This window comes from Apodemus sylvaticus, chromosome 1, assembly GCF_947179515.1.
Source record: "Apodemus sylvaticus chromosome 1, mApoSyl1.1, whole genome shotgun sequence".
NCBI lineage: Eukaryota > Metazoa > Chordata > Mammalia > Rodentia > Muridae > Apodemus > Apodemus sylvaticus.
Window position 1 is genome coordinate 116,852,454 of NC_067472.1, and position 15,839 is coordinate 116,868,292.

The 15,839-nt window shown below is 41.9% G+C and overlaps 1 long non-coding RNA gene across 1 annotated transcript; it reads right to left on the minus strand.

Moving 5' to 3' along the window:
• Nucleotides 1-3,683: 3,683 nt before the first annotated feature.
• LOC127681413 (uncharacterized) lies at nucleotides 3,684-14,981 on the minus strand. The gene is made up of 3 exons (XR_007977119.1): nucleotides 14,842-14,981; nucleotides 5,457-5,567; nucleotides 3,684-5,059 (listed from the first exon to the last, which is right to left on the minus strand). It is a non-coding gene; the product is annotated as an uncharacterized LOC127681413 (long non-coding RNA).
• Between the last annotated feature and the right edge of the window lie 858 nt (nucleotides 14,982-15,839).

The window sequence follows — 15,839 nt, forward strand, 5'->3', positions numbered from 1 at the left end:
TTTCAAGATTTCACTCTTCCAGTCTCCAGCTCCTGCAGAGGCCTGGGATGAAGCAGGTGAAAGGGAAAGAGACTCACCTCTAACTAGCTCACTGGGAGTGAATCCTGCTGCTCCCTTCGGCTACCACCTCGGCTGCTTTAATCGTTCCCTTCTTGCTGGTGGGTCACAGTGATCTTAGAACACTTACAACACTTCAACAGTGAACCAGCAAAGGGTTCCAAGCCTTGTCATTATCTTCCAAGTCTAACCATCTTGGAATGGTTAGGACCAACATCATCTAGGACCAACAGGCTTTCGATATTTGAGAGCTGCCAGCAGCAAATCTGGAGAGGAACAGTGCTCCCGATGCAGTGGATTGGAGCGTAAAAGCCCACGTCTGGATCAGATCTGTACTATTAAAGAAATAGCCAGAGGGCATTGTGGCCAGAGCAGACTAAGTAATAATAATAATAATAATAATAATAATAATAATAATAATAAAATGGCTGCTGGGAGAGAACAATTCTGGCCAGCTCATGTAGGAAGGGAGAGTTGAGGCAGAGAGCTATAATTCATTGTTGTTGCTGTGAGATGTGAACGAAGAGCTTCTAGCAGGGGTGCTGAGAGGATCTAACCAGGGCCAAGGTGCATATGGATGGCAGTGTACTGAAGGGAAGGGAAGGGACCAGCTCCTTAGAGATGAACACAGCCTCCTTTTGTGACTCTTCATGCTCCTTATTAAAAAGCTAACCCTGTTGGCCCCATGTACTCAGTCATCACCTACAAATAAATGGTTGACTTGCCAGATCTTCCTGTGGGGACTTGGGACAGCTTTGTCCACAGCAAACACAGAGTTCCAGGGCCAAACCTTCCTGGGCATGTGCAGTTTCTAGTGAGACATAAAAATGGTGGTTTCATGCACGGACGCCAACCAAGAGTCACCTGGGAAGACTGTGTTGACCTGAGGGTACGTTTGAATGAGATTGTCCTAAGTGTTAATGGGTGTGGGAGAAAACCCCAGTGGTCTCTGGTGACACCGTTCCCTACACGGTGAGTCCTGAGCTGTAGATCCAGGCCAGCACTCCCGTGGGAATTATTCTCAGCTCTTAGAGTCCCTGCCACTGTAATCCTGTGCTATGGTGTATTGGAACCTTGAACTAGCAGCTGAATAAACCTCGCCCCCCACCCCAATAAGCTGCCTTTTGTCAGTGTTTTGTTTTTTTTTTTTTTAAATCAGCACTAGAAATGGATCTAAGACACTTGCTGCCATCTGCCCTGCCCAGCTTGATGCAAAAGTGTGGGTCTGCTTCACAGAATGCTTTCTCTGTGTATATCAAGAGCATAGGTGTCCAATGCTCTCTTGGTTTTGATTCATCACATTCCCTGTCCTTAGACTTCTGAAAGGACTTCAGATGTGTTTTTTCATAAAGAAAAATGACAGTTTTGAGAAACAGCCCAAATTCAATGAAACAAGGCTGAAGTGTTTGCAGTTGAGTAGAATGAGGAAAGTGAGCGACTGGCCTGGGCTCCTCAGTATGGGAAGCACAGTGAGATGGTGACATCCCTAGAATGTCTCTGTCGGAACACGTGGAACACGCGCATATCCTCCCCATTGTCTCCGTAAACCCAGCCTCCAGGCCTCTCCTAGACAAACGTTGCTGCTTTTCTCTGCCGGGTTTCTCTGCATTCCACTTCGGTACTACATTGCTGATCTTCTCTGCTGCTAAACTACAATTTCAAGAGGATGGGGCTTTTATCTCTTGTATCCCTACCCCAGTGCCCAGGTTATGTCCTAAAGAATGTATTCCAAGGCAAGCATTGAATAAATGGTCTTATTAGGTTTAGATAATCTATAATGCCACAGTTGGAATTATTTGAAGCCAGAATAAGACTCTTGGAGTGTCTTGGACCCATCCTATCTCACTTACTTACCCCGGCCTACCCTTTCTTATTCTCTCCCTCCGTACCTTACCCACCCAATCTTATTTATACAACATATCCTGTCCTGTCTTGTCCTAGCAGGGATTACACTGTCACTGTCATTTATATCTGCCTTTGATGCTAGAGTATGAACCTTGTAAGAGCAGTTGAATTCTGTTGTATCTCCCACTGTTGTCCCGTGGCCCAGCATAAGGATCACTCAGCGAGAAAACAGATCTCTGTCGTGACTTGTGCAATAATCCAATGTCTGCTTCCCTCAGCGTATCTCACATGCAATCAGGTGATTGGTCGCTTAGTGGTCTGTGCTGGCTGCCCCTCTGCAGCTCCTTACCACAACTCATTCCACTCGCTCCTTTTTAAGAAGATGTCAGCACAGGAGCCTGATAGAGCTGTCTCTTGAGAGACTCTGCCAGTACCTGACAAAAACAGAGGTGGATGCTCTCAGCCAACCTGACTGAGCACAAGGTCCCCAGTGGAGGAGCTAAGAAAGGACCCAAGTTGCTGAAGGGACTTGCAGCCCCATAGGAGGAACAGCAATATAAACCAACTAGTGCCCGCAGAGCTCCCAGGGACTAAACCACCAGCCAAAAAGTACTCATGGAGGGACCCATGGATCCAGCTGCATATGTAGCAGAGGATGGCCTTGTTGGACATCAAAGAGAGGAGAGGCCCTTGGTCTTGAGAAGGCTCAGTGCTCCAGTATAGGGGAATGTCAGGACAGGGAAGCAGGAGTGAGTGGGTGGGAGGGGTAATGGGATAGGGGGTTTCCAGAGGGGAATTGAGGAAAGGGGATAACATTTGAAATGTAAATAAATAAAATATCTAATAAAAAGTTTATATTAAAAAAAAAAGATGTCAACAGCCTCTAGACTAGAGCATGGTGAGCCTCACAGATTGTCTTGGCTGCCTCAGACATCTGAAGCAAAGACTTGATCCCGTTGTGTTTCCCCTTGACTAGATGATCATATGATTCTTTGAAATCACTTATTTACCCCAGCCTACCCTTTCTTATTCTCTCCCTCCATACCCTACCCACCCAATCTTATTTATACAACATATCCTGTCCTGTCTTGTCCTAGCAGGGATTACACTGTCACACAAATATACATATACATTATATATATATATATATATATATATATATATATACACAAATATACATATACATTATATATATATTGATCAAGTTTCTGCTCCATTGTTCTCTAGACTCATACAGTCTGGCTTTCAGCCAAGCCCTACTAAACACAGCTGTGTTTTTTATCTTCTGTCATTGGCCAAGCTTGCCTCCCCTTAGCTTGCCTTTCCTATCTCTCCAGTTATTTAATTACTTACCCAGCAAATATTCAACAATGGGCACTAGTCCCACCCCCACGCTCATCCCAGAACTTGAGAATGTTGCACATCTATGTGTTCAAGATGTTCCTGTGTCACTACAGTGAAGACACTGGCCCCGTTTCCCAAGGCTCAGGAATCCCCCTCTCTGCAGAAGTATCTTGGCATCATTGAAATGTAATTACTGCTTCGTGAGTTAAACCAGCCGAGTATCTGCCATCTACTTTAATAAATGTCCCAGTTAGTGTCCAACCTCACTGCTGCATTCCCTTTCTTGGATTTATTAATACTGATTCTATATCCAGTTCCCCGATGGGGAAAAATGCCATGTTTGGGAAAGCAGGGTGACCCAAGCGTGACTAATGTCCTCTGTGGATAAGCAGTTCTGGGACATAGAACATTTTCCTTTGAAAAGTGACATGCCTTACTACTCCCAGATAATTGCCAGAGCAGTCAAACACAAAGATAGGAAATCCCACAAAAATATCTCCTTTTGCTTTCCCACTGTAGGAAAGATGTTTATTGGTCAACTAGAGTATAGGATCAGGAAGAACCATTCTTTTATTGCCCACTTAAGTTGACTTTTCTTCTGTTCTATAAAGTCTCTAATGCCCCTTGCTTCCTTCTTTGGGAGTTCTTAAATATAGTAAAATGTCATCAAGACTTATTGGGAGAAAAGGGAATTTGACTTGAAAAAATAATTTTTTCATGAGACTTGTGGAAAAAAGATAAAACATTGTGATCACACTTCAATCTCTAACCTGGGCATTAACACGAGTAATCAGTATGTATGTCTTTCCCCAAACAGTCAGAGTTGGGTAATAGGGCAATCTATGTGTGAGTCTATCTGTATATAAACACTAGTCAAGTGTGCTCAGATTTTCTTTACTCTCTGGTACTATTAATTGCATTTCTTTCCAATTTGCGAGCATTTAGAAGTTTTCCACTGCCCTGGAGAAGGGATTTAAATTCATCAACTGCACTGTCCCGGCATTGCTGTTTCTCCTGATAGCACAATTCTGTTTAGAAAGTTGTTGCTTAGTGTTTCTGATCGCTTAGGAGGAATTCCCAAGTCAAGAGTAACCTTGGGTAAAAATCAACACGTTGAAATATAAAAATCAACACGTTGAAATATCACCTTGTTCTGCTTACTGGGTACCTGAGCTTTCTTCAGATGTTCTAAAAGCAACTTTTCTTGGCCGCTGCTGCTTTTTTCCCATTCTTGGGTCGCCCCCTGGTGGTTCCCTTGACGTATATCCATGCTGATATCCTCCAATTCTCGGAACCCAAAAAGGGCTTTCTGGTGGCACTAAGTATTTGACTTTAACTTTGTCTTTTGCACATTTCCTCCCGTTTAGAAAGGGGGCATCCAAACACAGCCTCTCCCTTTCCTCTTGAATGGAAAGTTAGCAATGTGCAAAGTAGTCCAGGCACTTTGTGATGATCATGCATTCTACTGACCACGGTGAAATCCTTCCTAGAAGTTTCCATTATGGTTTTCCCTCAGCGCTGTTTTCCACTTGCCTGGTGTTCATTTTTCTCTGTCAACATTGGCGTGATGCCAGGTAATCTAGGGGTGCTGGGATGACTTACAGGCTGTGTTGCCCTTTGAAAATGCCAATTATATATGCTGAATACATCTGGGCGCGAGTCCCATATTCTCATCCATAATAAACAAGTTAGCACTCTTGGGGCCTGCAGTTGGTCCCAGACTTCTTGGCTCCATCTGGATAGTTGGAACTGTGACTTGTCCACGCCCAACCATTTGAACTTCATCCAAAAGTCTTGGAAAGCCTTTGAGATCCTGTAGAAAATGAAGGAGAGACCTGATCAGTGTCATACCTGGCTCTCTGCTGCATGTTGGACCCTAGACATCTGTACCAGGAAACTCAGTGCAACAAACACTACTAATCTAAATATTTATTGGCTCATTAAAGAGTACCAAGAAGTTCTCAAAATTCAAAATGACTTTATTGAAAAAAATTCTAAAGAAAAAAATCTTACTTTTATTAAAGTCTAAATTGTAAGAAGACAGTTGGTAACCCAAACTAATGATCTTTCCTCTCGAGCAACAGTGTCTGTAGAATTGGATTAGAGACTTCTCCCAGCAAGGTTTGAGTACTGGGGATGGAGAGGTGACTTTGTGATTAGGAGCACCTGCTGCTCTTGACAAGGACATTGGCCCAATTCCCAGTACTCACATCAGCCAATTCTCAATGGCTCACAATCACTGGTAACTCCAGTTCCGTGGGATTCATCACCCTCTTCTGGCCTCTGGGTGTCTGTATGAACACGGTATGTATACGTGCACTCTGGTAAGTACATACAATCAAAATTTAAAAATAGAAAGAGTATAAAGTGGTTTAAAAGTACATGGTAGGGGATATTTATTATTTGTATTTATAGTTATTGACAAGGTACTCATTTAGGTAAAACTGAAATGGCATATGCCCTTGTGAACTTCACATAGCCACATCCAAAGAGACAGCCTATGAAAAATGAGCTCATCTTTTAGAGATGTGTAAGGTCTAGTAAGCTAAGGGATCTTGTGTTCTGCATGACTATGGAAAAGGAGAGCCAGGATCAATACATGGACCCTAAGGGGCATCTGTTGTCTTCAATGGAGAAAAGACTCAGTTACAATCAGCACTGGCCGCAGACAGAATGACCAGCTGCTAGAGGGAACAAAGGAGCATGGCCTGCGTTTTTCCTCTCAATGGAAACAGTTTGTAAGATATTTGGGACTTAGTATGGAGAATTTCTGCAGTATTATCAAGGAGGGAATAGGTGAAATCCATGGTTCCTTCTGTTACTTAACGTAAATTACTGGGACTGTGATGGGAGCTGGGTCCTTGCCATGGCTGTGTGTCTTGTTAACAAGGGAGAGCGGGAGCAGAACTGTAGGATCTGCTCTGGCTAACAACAACCGACCGAGAGTCACAGATTGCCGACATCTTCTGCCTCTAGCAATTAAGTGCCCGAGTCTGGATCTGCCCAGGCTCAAGCAGGGGTCAGGGTAGGGGAGATCCTGTCAGGCACTCTCTTCTAAAAACCAGGAGCCTGGCTCTAGCAACCAGGCACAAACATGAGGCTGTGGGGGTTATAATATCTGTATGATTCACTTAGCTCTTATTTTTCTTACTTTAATATTTCCAATCATAAAAAATATGAAAAAATAAATATACTTAATTCTGTCTTATAGATGAGTATACTGAACAGTTGAGAAATTAACCTAATGCTGTACAGCTAATTTAGTAGCAAAGATAGGACTTAAACGTGCTGTCTGTGTGGTTCCTCTACTCCAGGAACCTCTGGCCCACACGCAGTGGGAAAAATGGAAACTGGACTGAGACAGGTGAGCTATGTGTTCCTCTCTTGCCTAGGACCTGTGCCCTAATCTGTGAAGGTAAAGCGGAGTGAGCATAGCAATTCCTATTCCATTTCAAAGCCTCCAGTCCCGGAAACTCTGTGTTCCAACAGCTGATTAGAAATACTAGGATCAATAAGTTTATGGTTTGCCCTGCAGAGTTCATGGACGTGGAAAAGACATGGGTTCATAAACAGGCTGCAAAGCAAAATCTTATGCTGCTAACAACTACCTCGTGCTTCTAGGTCCACTCCTTTCAAAGGATCCATGACTTCTATCAAGTACTGGTAACAGGAGGCTTGGATATGAGACGTTAAAAGTTTCAAAGGAAAGCCAGAACACCCAGAAGAGGGGGTTGAAGAGAATGTACGGTGTGGCCTAAGGATCTGAAGTCGTGGTGAAATCCACTTGTCTTTTGTAATCCTTAAATGTGCAAGACCTGGCGAGTAGTAGAAAGGGCACCTGTTAGCTCTCTGAGCATCTTCGAGGATGCTCATAGCTAGAACATCATATCTATTTCTATGTCTCTTTTTAACAAAACTTTACTAAATCCTGGTCCAGAGTCTGTGTTATGTATGAGCAATGGACTGAGATAGAAACTTGGATACCAGCCTTGGAAGGGTAGGGATGTGATTGAGTATGGTGCCTTGACTTTGTCTAGAATGCAAAAGATTATTGCTAAGCCAAAGGGCCCATCTTTCTGAGTCTTTGAAGAGTAGGATGGTGGGAAGCTGTCTCTTCTCCTGTTGGCCCCAGTAGATGCAGCTGTGGTTAAGGTTAGATGCCTATGTCAACAGAACAACTTGGAAGACAGGTTGGCATACCTAATGACTTTCTAAAAGAGCAAGCCTTTCAGCTTTGTGGACTGTGACCCAGAGTCTTCTATAGTGCAACAACCCCATGGTATCATTGAACCTGGACTCTGAGTGGTAGTTCTGGAAGATTGTAGGAATGAGGTTCTGATTGATCGATTGTTGGCATTTATTGATAGAGAGGAGTTATTGTGCCTCTTTGCCCTTTAAAAAGTTTCATTCATGTGAGTTAGTTTACCATTAAGATGAGTGGTATGGAAATTCTGAAGAAAGTTAAAAATAGGTTTATCTGAGTGAGGAGAGAGGGCTTGGTTGGTAAAATGCTTGCTCTGAAAGCATGGGAACCCAGGTTTGATCCCAAAATCCACACAAATAATCTAGGGATGGTAGTGTACACTTGTAATCCCTGTGTGTTAGAGATGGAGACAGGCAGAGCCCTGAGATTCAATGGCCAGCCAGCCTAGCCTAACCTGTGATTTCAAGGCCAATAGAGAGCCTGCCTCAAGCAAACAAACACAAGATAAGCAGCTCCTGGGACACACCTGAGGTTGCCCTCTAGCCTCCACATGTATGTGTGAAAGTGCATGCATACCCACATGAGTATGCATGTAAATACCCACATTAAAAGCATCCATGAATGTGCAAAGATACTTTAACACTTCAACATCTATGTATACACACACACACACACACACACATGATTTACCCCCACAGAGACCTATGTAATTAATTAGTCTGAACATAATTGGGAAGTGCTGAAATCTTTAGGAGGTAAGGTGTAGAGGAAAGAGATCAGAAGAGTTTGCCCTTCCATGGAATATTGTGACCCTCTCAGCTTCTTCCTCTGCCTTGATGCTTTCTGACTGCTGTGAAGTGAGCAGTGTCAGACCAAGAGATTCAGCCTGCATTGATGTTCTGCCTCACCATAGGTCAATGCCATAGATGGGTGAAGAATGGAGCTGCTAAAACTGTAAGCCACAGTAAACACCCCTCATATGTGTTTATTTTGTATTTTTCACAAAGTATGTCAAGCTCCCAAGTGGGTATATTCAATGGAATTGAATACTGTACTGGCTGGTTTTGTGGGTCAACTTGACACAAACTGGAGTTATCACAGAGAAAGGAGCCTCCCTTGAGATCCAGCTGTAAGGCATTTTTTCAATTAGTGATCAAGAGTGGGAGGGTGCATTGTGGGTGGTGCACTGGTAGTCTTGGGTTCTATAAGAAAGCAAGATGATCAAGCCAGGGGAAGCAAGTCAGTAAGTAACATCCCTCCGTGGCCTCTGCATTAGCTCCTGTATCCTGTATCCTGTTGAGTTCCAGTCCTAACTTCCTTTGGAGATCAACAGCAATGCAAAATTGTAAGTGGAAGTTGCCTTCCCAACTTGCTTCTTGGTCATGATGTTTGTGTAGGAATAGAAACCCTTACTAAGACAAATACCAAAGAGATACTTCAGCATCTATGTTTACTGTAGTTTACTCACAATAGCTAAGACAGGGAAAGAATATAGACAGCCATCCATGAATGAACAGATAAAGCAAGCATTCTCTTATAAGTGATATATGATAGGTGGATGAATAGATGGATGAAGAGATGGATAGATAGACAGATAGATAGATAGATGATAGATAGATAGATAGATAGATAGATAGATAGATAGATAGATAGATAGATAGATAGAATGGCATATAGTCTTTAATCTGCAATCCTGTTGTTGGCAGCAAAATAGTCGGAACTGGAAGATATGTGTCGAGTGAAGTAAACTCAACACAGAAGAGCACAACATCCTCCATGTTCTCTCTCATATGTGGAAGGTAAATAACAGACCTGGATATGGAATCAGGAGTGAAGCATGGAAAGGAGAAAGGAGGATGAAGATAGGCTAGATTTAGTCAACGTCTACATGGAAATATCACATGGAATCCCACTGATATATATGATTAATAGATGTTTATAAAAAGTTTTCTTTTGATTCTATTGGGGTTGACAAGCTCAGTAAACTCTCTTGCTCTGCAAGCCTAATGACCTCAGTTTGGGCCTTTGAATCCACACAAAGGAGGAAGGAGATGACGGACCCCATAAGGCTGCCTCTGACCCCCATCCGTGTGCCGTGGCGCATGCATGCCCAGCCCTACACAATGTGCACACAATGATAAGAAATAAAATCTAAAAGTGGTTGTTAAAGAATTGTATCTTTACTGATCCATAAACAAAACATGTTACCTGGTGTTCTTTTTATAGTGTCTTTTTAAAAAACATTATAACTGAATTTCTTGGAACATTTTACAATTAAACATCTCTTTTGCTCTCTTTCCTTAATGATCTTTTTAAAAATCACATTTTCTCAATAGTATATGCTGCTCTTCACAGTTCATAAAGCACAAATTCATGATCTCATGAATCTAGCCAAAGCCCATGAGGCCACAAAGCAATCATTATACACATTTCAAAGATGAAAGAGCTGCAGGGTAAAGAATTAAGTCATTTTCTCCAGGCTGCTCAGCTCTGTAGATGAGCCTGGACTTGAACTCAGTCAGTGCCATGCTAGACACGGGGCCTCAGCTACTGTCCCCTGCCAGCAAGGTTGCATTTCTGAGATGTGACAGACCTGGTTTAGTACATGGATTTTCCATTCATATGGTTTTACATGGCCTAAAGCTGAAGAATCTGATGTCCTAAAATATGATTAAATCAGTGATAAAATACAGAAATCCAAATGTGTGAATCAAAAGAAAGGTACATGTTTGGATGCTAAGTAAATGTTTTATGATACAAAATGACCCCTCTCTAACACCGCTAAGGCTGTCATTATTAGACAACATTCAGTTTACATGGAGAACACACACATAGATTGTTCAGTAAATAAATTAGGTAAGTGAATGATGGTGAAATTCTGAACCTTTAAGATACAGCAGTGAACAAAACTCCTAGTCTAGAGGCCAAGGTGGCCTCTGTGAGGAAATACTGCTTACTCTGAGACTAAAGGCTGAGAAGGATTTGTTCAGTGGAAGGAAGTGGTGAGGCAGACAGAGAACGTTCAAGCATGGAGAAGACCATTGGCAATGACCACGGAGCTCCGGGGCTGAGCTTTTAGGAATATAGAGAATTTCAATATATAAGCACAGGGTAGATGGGATGCCAGATGGAAGCAGACAGGGCCTAATAAATAAAGCTCTGGCCCCATATTCCAAAGAGTCCAAGGCAAAGAACTGTCTGTGCTTTGAAATAAACATCATAGAAAGCAGATCCCATATGGACATGAAAGGTTGGAAAACTACAAGAACCAGTTATAACTACATTGTATGAAAGCAGGGGTTTTATAAAAAAGAGACATGGAACATGGAGTCTGGGGGATGGTACCCAGGGCTGAAAGAGAAGTGTGAACAAAGGACTAGGTTCCTTCCAGAAACAGGCATCTTTTGTTGTTGATGTTGTTCAAAAGAAAGGGACTGGGACTGGGGAGATGGCTCAATAGTTAAGAACACCTAATTAATGTGCAAGCATGAGGACCTGAGTTCAATCCCCAACACCCATTTAAAAGCTGCACAGGGCCATGCATGCCTGTAACCCCAGATCTACGAGTAGGGTGGAGCCAGGCAGTTCCCAGGAGCCCAGTGGCTAAATAGTCATCCTATTCAGTAAGCTTCTGGTTTGATGCCTTAAAGGAATAAGGTGAATAGAGGAAGGCACTCAGTGTCATCCTCTGTCCTCCACATATGCACCCGCAGGGGTGTACACCTGAATGACTGCATGCACGCGCCATGTACACACAGCAGACAGATGGACAGAGCTTTAGGCATGAGGCTGTAAAGTCTGAGTGTGTTACATCAGGAAAGGTTTTCAGTGCTACTGCAGGCTTGCTTAGGTTTCATCCTATAGAGAATGGGCAGCTGGTCAAGCTGTTCCCTCAGCTCTGAGGATGAGACACATGACCGCCGTCACTGCATTGGCAGTCTGTCCCTCACTTTCACATAATTAACGTCACATGAACCACAGTGTGACCTAATGTCAAGCTCTTTTGTGATTATTAGCAATGACTATTATTTACTGAGTGCATTTGTTTTTCTTGCACAGAATTAGATAAAACCTTTACAGATATAATTTCAGACAATTCTCACTTTTTTTTTGGTCTGACTTTTTTAAATGAGACAACTAAAACAGGAATGCTAAATGATTTGTCTAGGAACACATAGGTACTACTAGCATTATGGATTCTGACTGGATATGTGTTTTATCCATTTGGCCCAGGGGTACAGTGCCTGAGTTCCCAAGTCTTTTAGAGGGGTATAGAAAATGTTTGAAATATGACTCTATAAACAGAAAAGGTTTTCCAAGCAAATGTACTCAAGAAATAAGCTGGAGTAGCCATTCTAATATCTAATAAAAGAGACTTGCAACCAAAAGTAATCAAAAGAGACAGGGAAGAACACTTCATACTGATTAAAGGAAAAATCTACCGAGAGGACATCTCAATTGTGAAATTTATGGCTCAAATGCAAGGGCACCCACATTTATAAAAAAATTACCAAAGCTTAAATCACACATTGAACCACACTCATTAATCCTATGACACATAACACCCCACTCTCACCAATGGACATATCAAGACTAACAGAGGCTATAATTCAAATGGACCTAACAGATATCTATACAACATTTCACCCAAACACCAAAGAATATTCTTACCACCTAACGGAACCTTCTCCAGAATTGACCATATAATCAGTCACAAAGGAAACCTCAATAGATACTAGAAGACTGAAATAACCCAATTCATCAGATCACCAGGGATTAAGGCAGGACTTGAACAACAGAAATGACAGAAAGCCTATATACTCATTGAAATTGAACAACTCTCTAGTCAGTGATTACTTGGTCAGGGAAGAAATAAAGAAGGAAATTAAAGATTTTCTAGAATTCAGTGAAAATGAAGGCACAACATACCCAAACTTATGGAACACAATGAAAGCAAGGCTAAGAGGAAAGTTCATAGCACTAAGTGCCCTCATAAAGAAATTAGAGAGTTCTCATACTAGCAAATTAAAAGCACATCTGAATGCTCTAGGAAGAAAAGGCAAACTCACACAGGAGGAATACACAGCAGGAAATAATTAAACTCAGGGCTGAAATAAATCAATTAGAAGAATTAAACAAAGAGAACAATACAAAGAATCAACAAAACCAAGAGCTAGTTCTTTGAGAAAATCAACAAAATAGACAAACTTTTAGCCAATCTAACTAAAGGGTAGAGAGACAGAATCAAAATTAACAAAATTGAAATGAAAAGTAAGACATAACAATGGACACTGAGGAAATTCAAAGAATCATTGGGTCTTACTTCAAAAGCCTTACTCCATAAAACTGGAAAATCTAAACGAAATAGATGATTTTTTTTAGATAGATACCTGTACTGGCTGGTTTTGTGTGTCAACTTGACACAGCCTGGAGTTATCACAGAGAAAGGAACTTCAGTTGAGGAAGTGCCTCCATGAGATCCAGTTATGGGGCATTTTCTCAATTAGTGATCAAGGGGGGAGGGCCCCTTGGGGGTGGTGCCATCCCTGGGCTGGTAGTCTTGGGTTCTATAAGAAAGCAAGATGAGCAAGCCAGGGAAAGCAAGTCAGTAAGTAATAGCTCTTCATGGCCTCTGTATCAGCTCCTGCTTCCTGACCTGCTTGAGTTCCAATTCTAATTTCCTTTAATGATGAATAGCAATGTGGAAATGTAAGCTGAATAAACCCTTTCCTCCCCAACTTGCTTCTTGGTCATGATGTTTGTGCAAGAATAGAAACCCTAACTAAGATAATACCACTTACCAAAGTTAAATCAGGATCAGATAAACAATCTGAATAGTTCTATAACTCCTAAGGAAATAGAAGCAGTCATTAAAAGTCTCCAAACAAAAAAGCCCAGGGCCAGATGGTTTTAATGCAGAATTCTACCAGACCTTTAAAGAAGAGCTAATGCCCATATTCTTCAAAATATTCCACAAAATAGAAAAAGAAGGAACACTGCCAAACTTATTCTATGAAGCCACAGTCTTCCTGATACTTGAACCACCAAAACTCTTAACAAAGAAAGAGAACATCAGACCAATTTCCCTTAAGAACTTTGACACAAAAATACTCAATAAAATACTTGTAAATCAAATTCAAGAACACCTCAAATACATCTTCCACCATGATCAAGTAGGCTTCATCCCAGGGATGCAGGGGTGGATCAAGTATACAAAATACATCATATAAACAAACTGAAAGAAAAAAAAAAACATGACCATCTTACTAGATGCCAGAAAAGCATTTGTCAAATCCAATATTCCTCCATGTAAAAAGTCTTAGAGAGAGCAGAAATACAAGGGGCATACCTGAAGACAATAAAGGCAATACACAGCAAACGAATAGCCAACATCAAATTAAGTGGAGCGAAACTTAAAGCAATACCACTAAAATCAGCGACAAGACAAGGTTGTCCACTTTTCTCGATTAGTACTTGAAGTTCTAGCTAGAGCAATAAGACATCTAAAGAAAATCAAAGGGGTTTTAAATCGGAAAGGATTGAAAAATCAAAGTATTGCTATTCACGATAAGATAGTATACCCTCAAAATTCTACCAGAGAACTCCTACAGCTGATAAACAACTTCAGCAAAGTGGCTGAATATAAAATTAACTCCCAAATCAGTAACTCTCCTTTACATAAGCCATAAATGGGCTGAGAAAAAAGTTAGGGAAACAGTACCCTTCAGAATAACCACAAATAACATAAAGTACCTTGGTGTAACTCTAACCATATGAAGGAATTTCTGTATGATAAGAAATTCAGTCTCTGAAGAAAGGAATTAAGGAAGATATCAGAAGGTGGGAAGATCTCCCTTGCTCGTGGATCAGTAGAATTAACATAGTGAAAATGGCCATCTTACCAAAAAGAAATCAGACCCCTTCTGGTTGGAGGTTGGAAGGCACAGTTCATGCTGTGGTGGTGATCCCATGTTATTATTCTCCTACCTTCAGAGTTTGCCACACCCCATTTGTAAAGGAGCAAATACTCAGCAAGTCCCCATTCCTGTCATGATCTGACACACTGATGAGTTCAGTGCATGGAGGTATTCCAGAATTTAAGGAGCGATAGCCAGAAATTTAGACATTTGGGTCAGTAAACTTGCATCCCTTGGCTCTAGTGGGTGGATTTGTCAGCAGCAGGACTTTCCTGGAAGCAGTGGACCAAGTGGGTTTAGGGAGCATCTTCTTTAAGGAGGCAATGACTGGGCACCATCAGCACTTAAAGTTAAAATGTGTCTTGACTAAAGGACCCATGGCAACTGACACTGAACACTATCTTGGTGGGACAGTGTCAACTGCTCCACACAGATGAGGGAACTGGAATCAACCAGTGCCCCTAAGTTACTTACCCAAGTTCATACAGAAAGTGGGTAACAGAAGAGTGTCTCAGTCCAGATGTCTCACTCCAGATTGTACCTCCAGACTTTGTTTTCAGTGGAAAGGAAGCAGTCAGATGTGTATTTGAGAATCACCCTTCAAGTACCATAGCAGGGACATTGACAAAAGATCAGCCTAGCTAGGAATTCTGAAGTTTTGAAGATTTCCTAGAACTGAAGCCAGTCAGCTGATTTCAGAGATACTGTGCTCCAGGGGGAAGAAACAACTCCAAATGCTGGCTGGGACTCCTCTGTAGTCACACATAGATCACTTTCAAGGCAATAGATAAACAAGAGCATTGGGCGAGTCCTTGATCTGTGAAAATAAATATGTGCTTTGTCAAAGGCCTGAGAGAACAGTCTCCACCCACCCATTCTCGGGGGCTGGGCAGGCTGAGCCTTCTGCAGGCCCTACAGAGTGTCAAGGATGTCAGTTTAGAGGAGGCTCTGCACTGCCAGCGCTGTGGACATCATTCAACTCTCACAACTACATACCCCCCAATGTATCAACCAATACATACGATGGACCCACTATGTCCTAGACAATGAGATAGATGTGGACATTGATGTCAAATTTCCCCAAATGGAGCTTCTATACATATTTAGGGAAGGGAGATTCTAATTACAAAGCCATAAGTAAGAGATTTAATCTATGGTGCAGCTGCAATGGCCAGTCATCATATAAGCACACCATTGGCAAGTACTCTCCTAAGCCCCTCCATCTAAGTTAAATTATCCCCAACTTAATAGACTCGAAACTTGACATATAATGAGTGAATCGAAGTTATTGTCCAAGGTCAACTTGACTGCTGGAGGAAAACTCACTTGAACAAATGTCAGCATTGCTCTAGCTTCTGTGTGGTCAGAGGCAAATCACCAGCGCCCTGCCTCTCCGTTTCCTCATCTATAAAATGAGACAGTGTGTTTAATTTGAAGTGTCTCACCAGGTTGAGGATGCCTACAAATAGGGC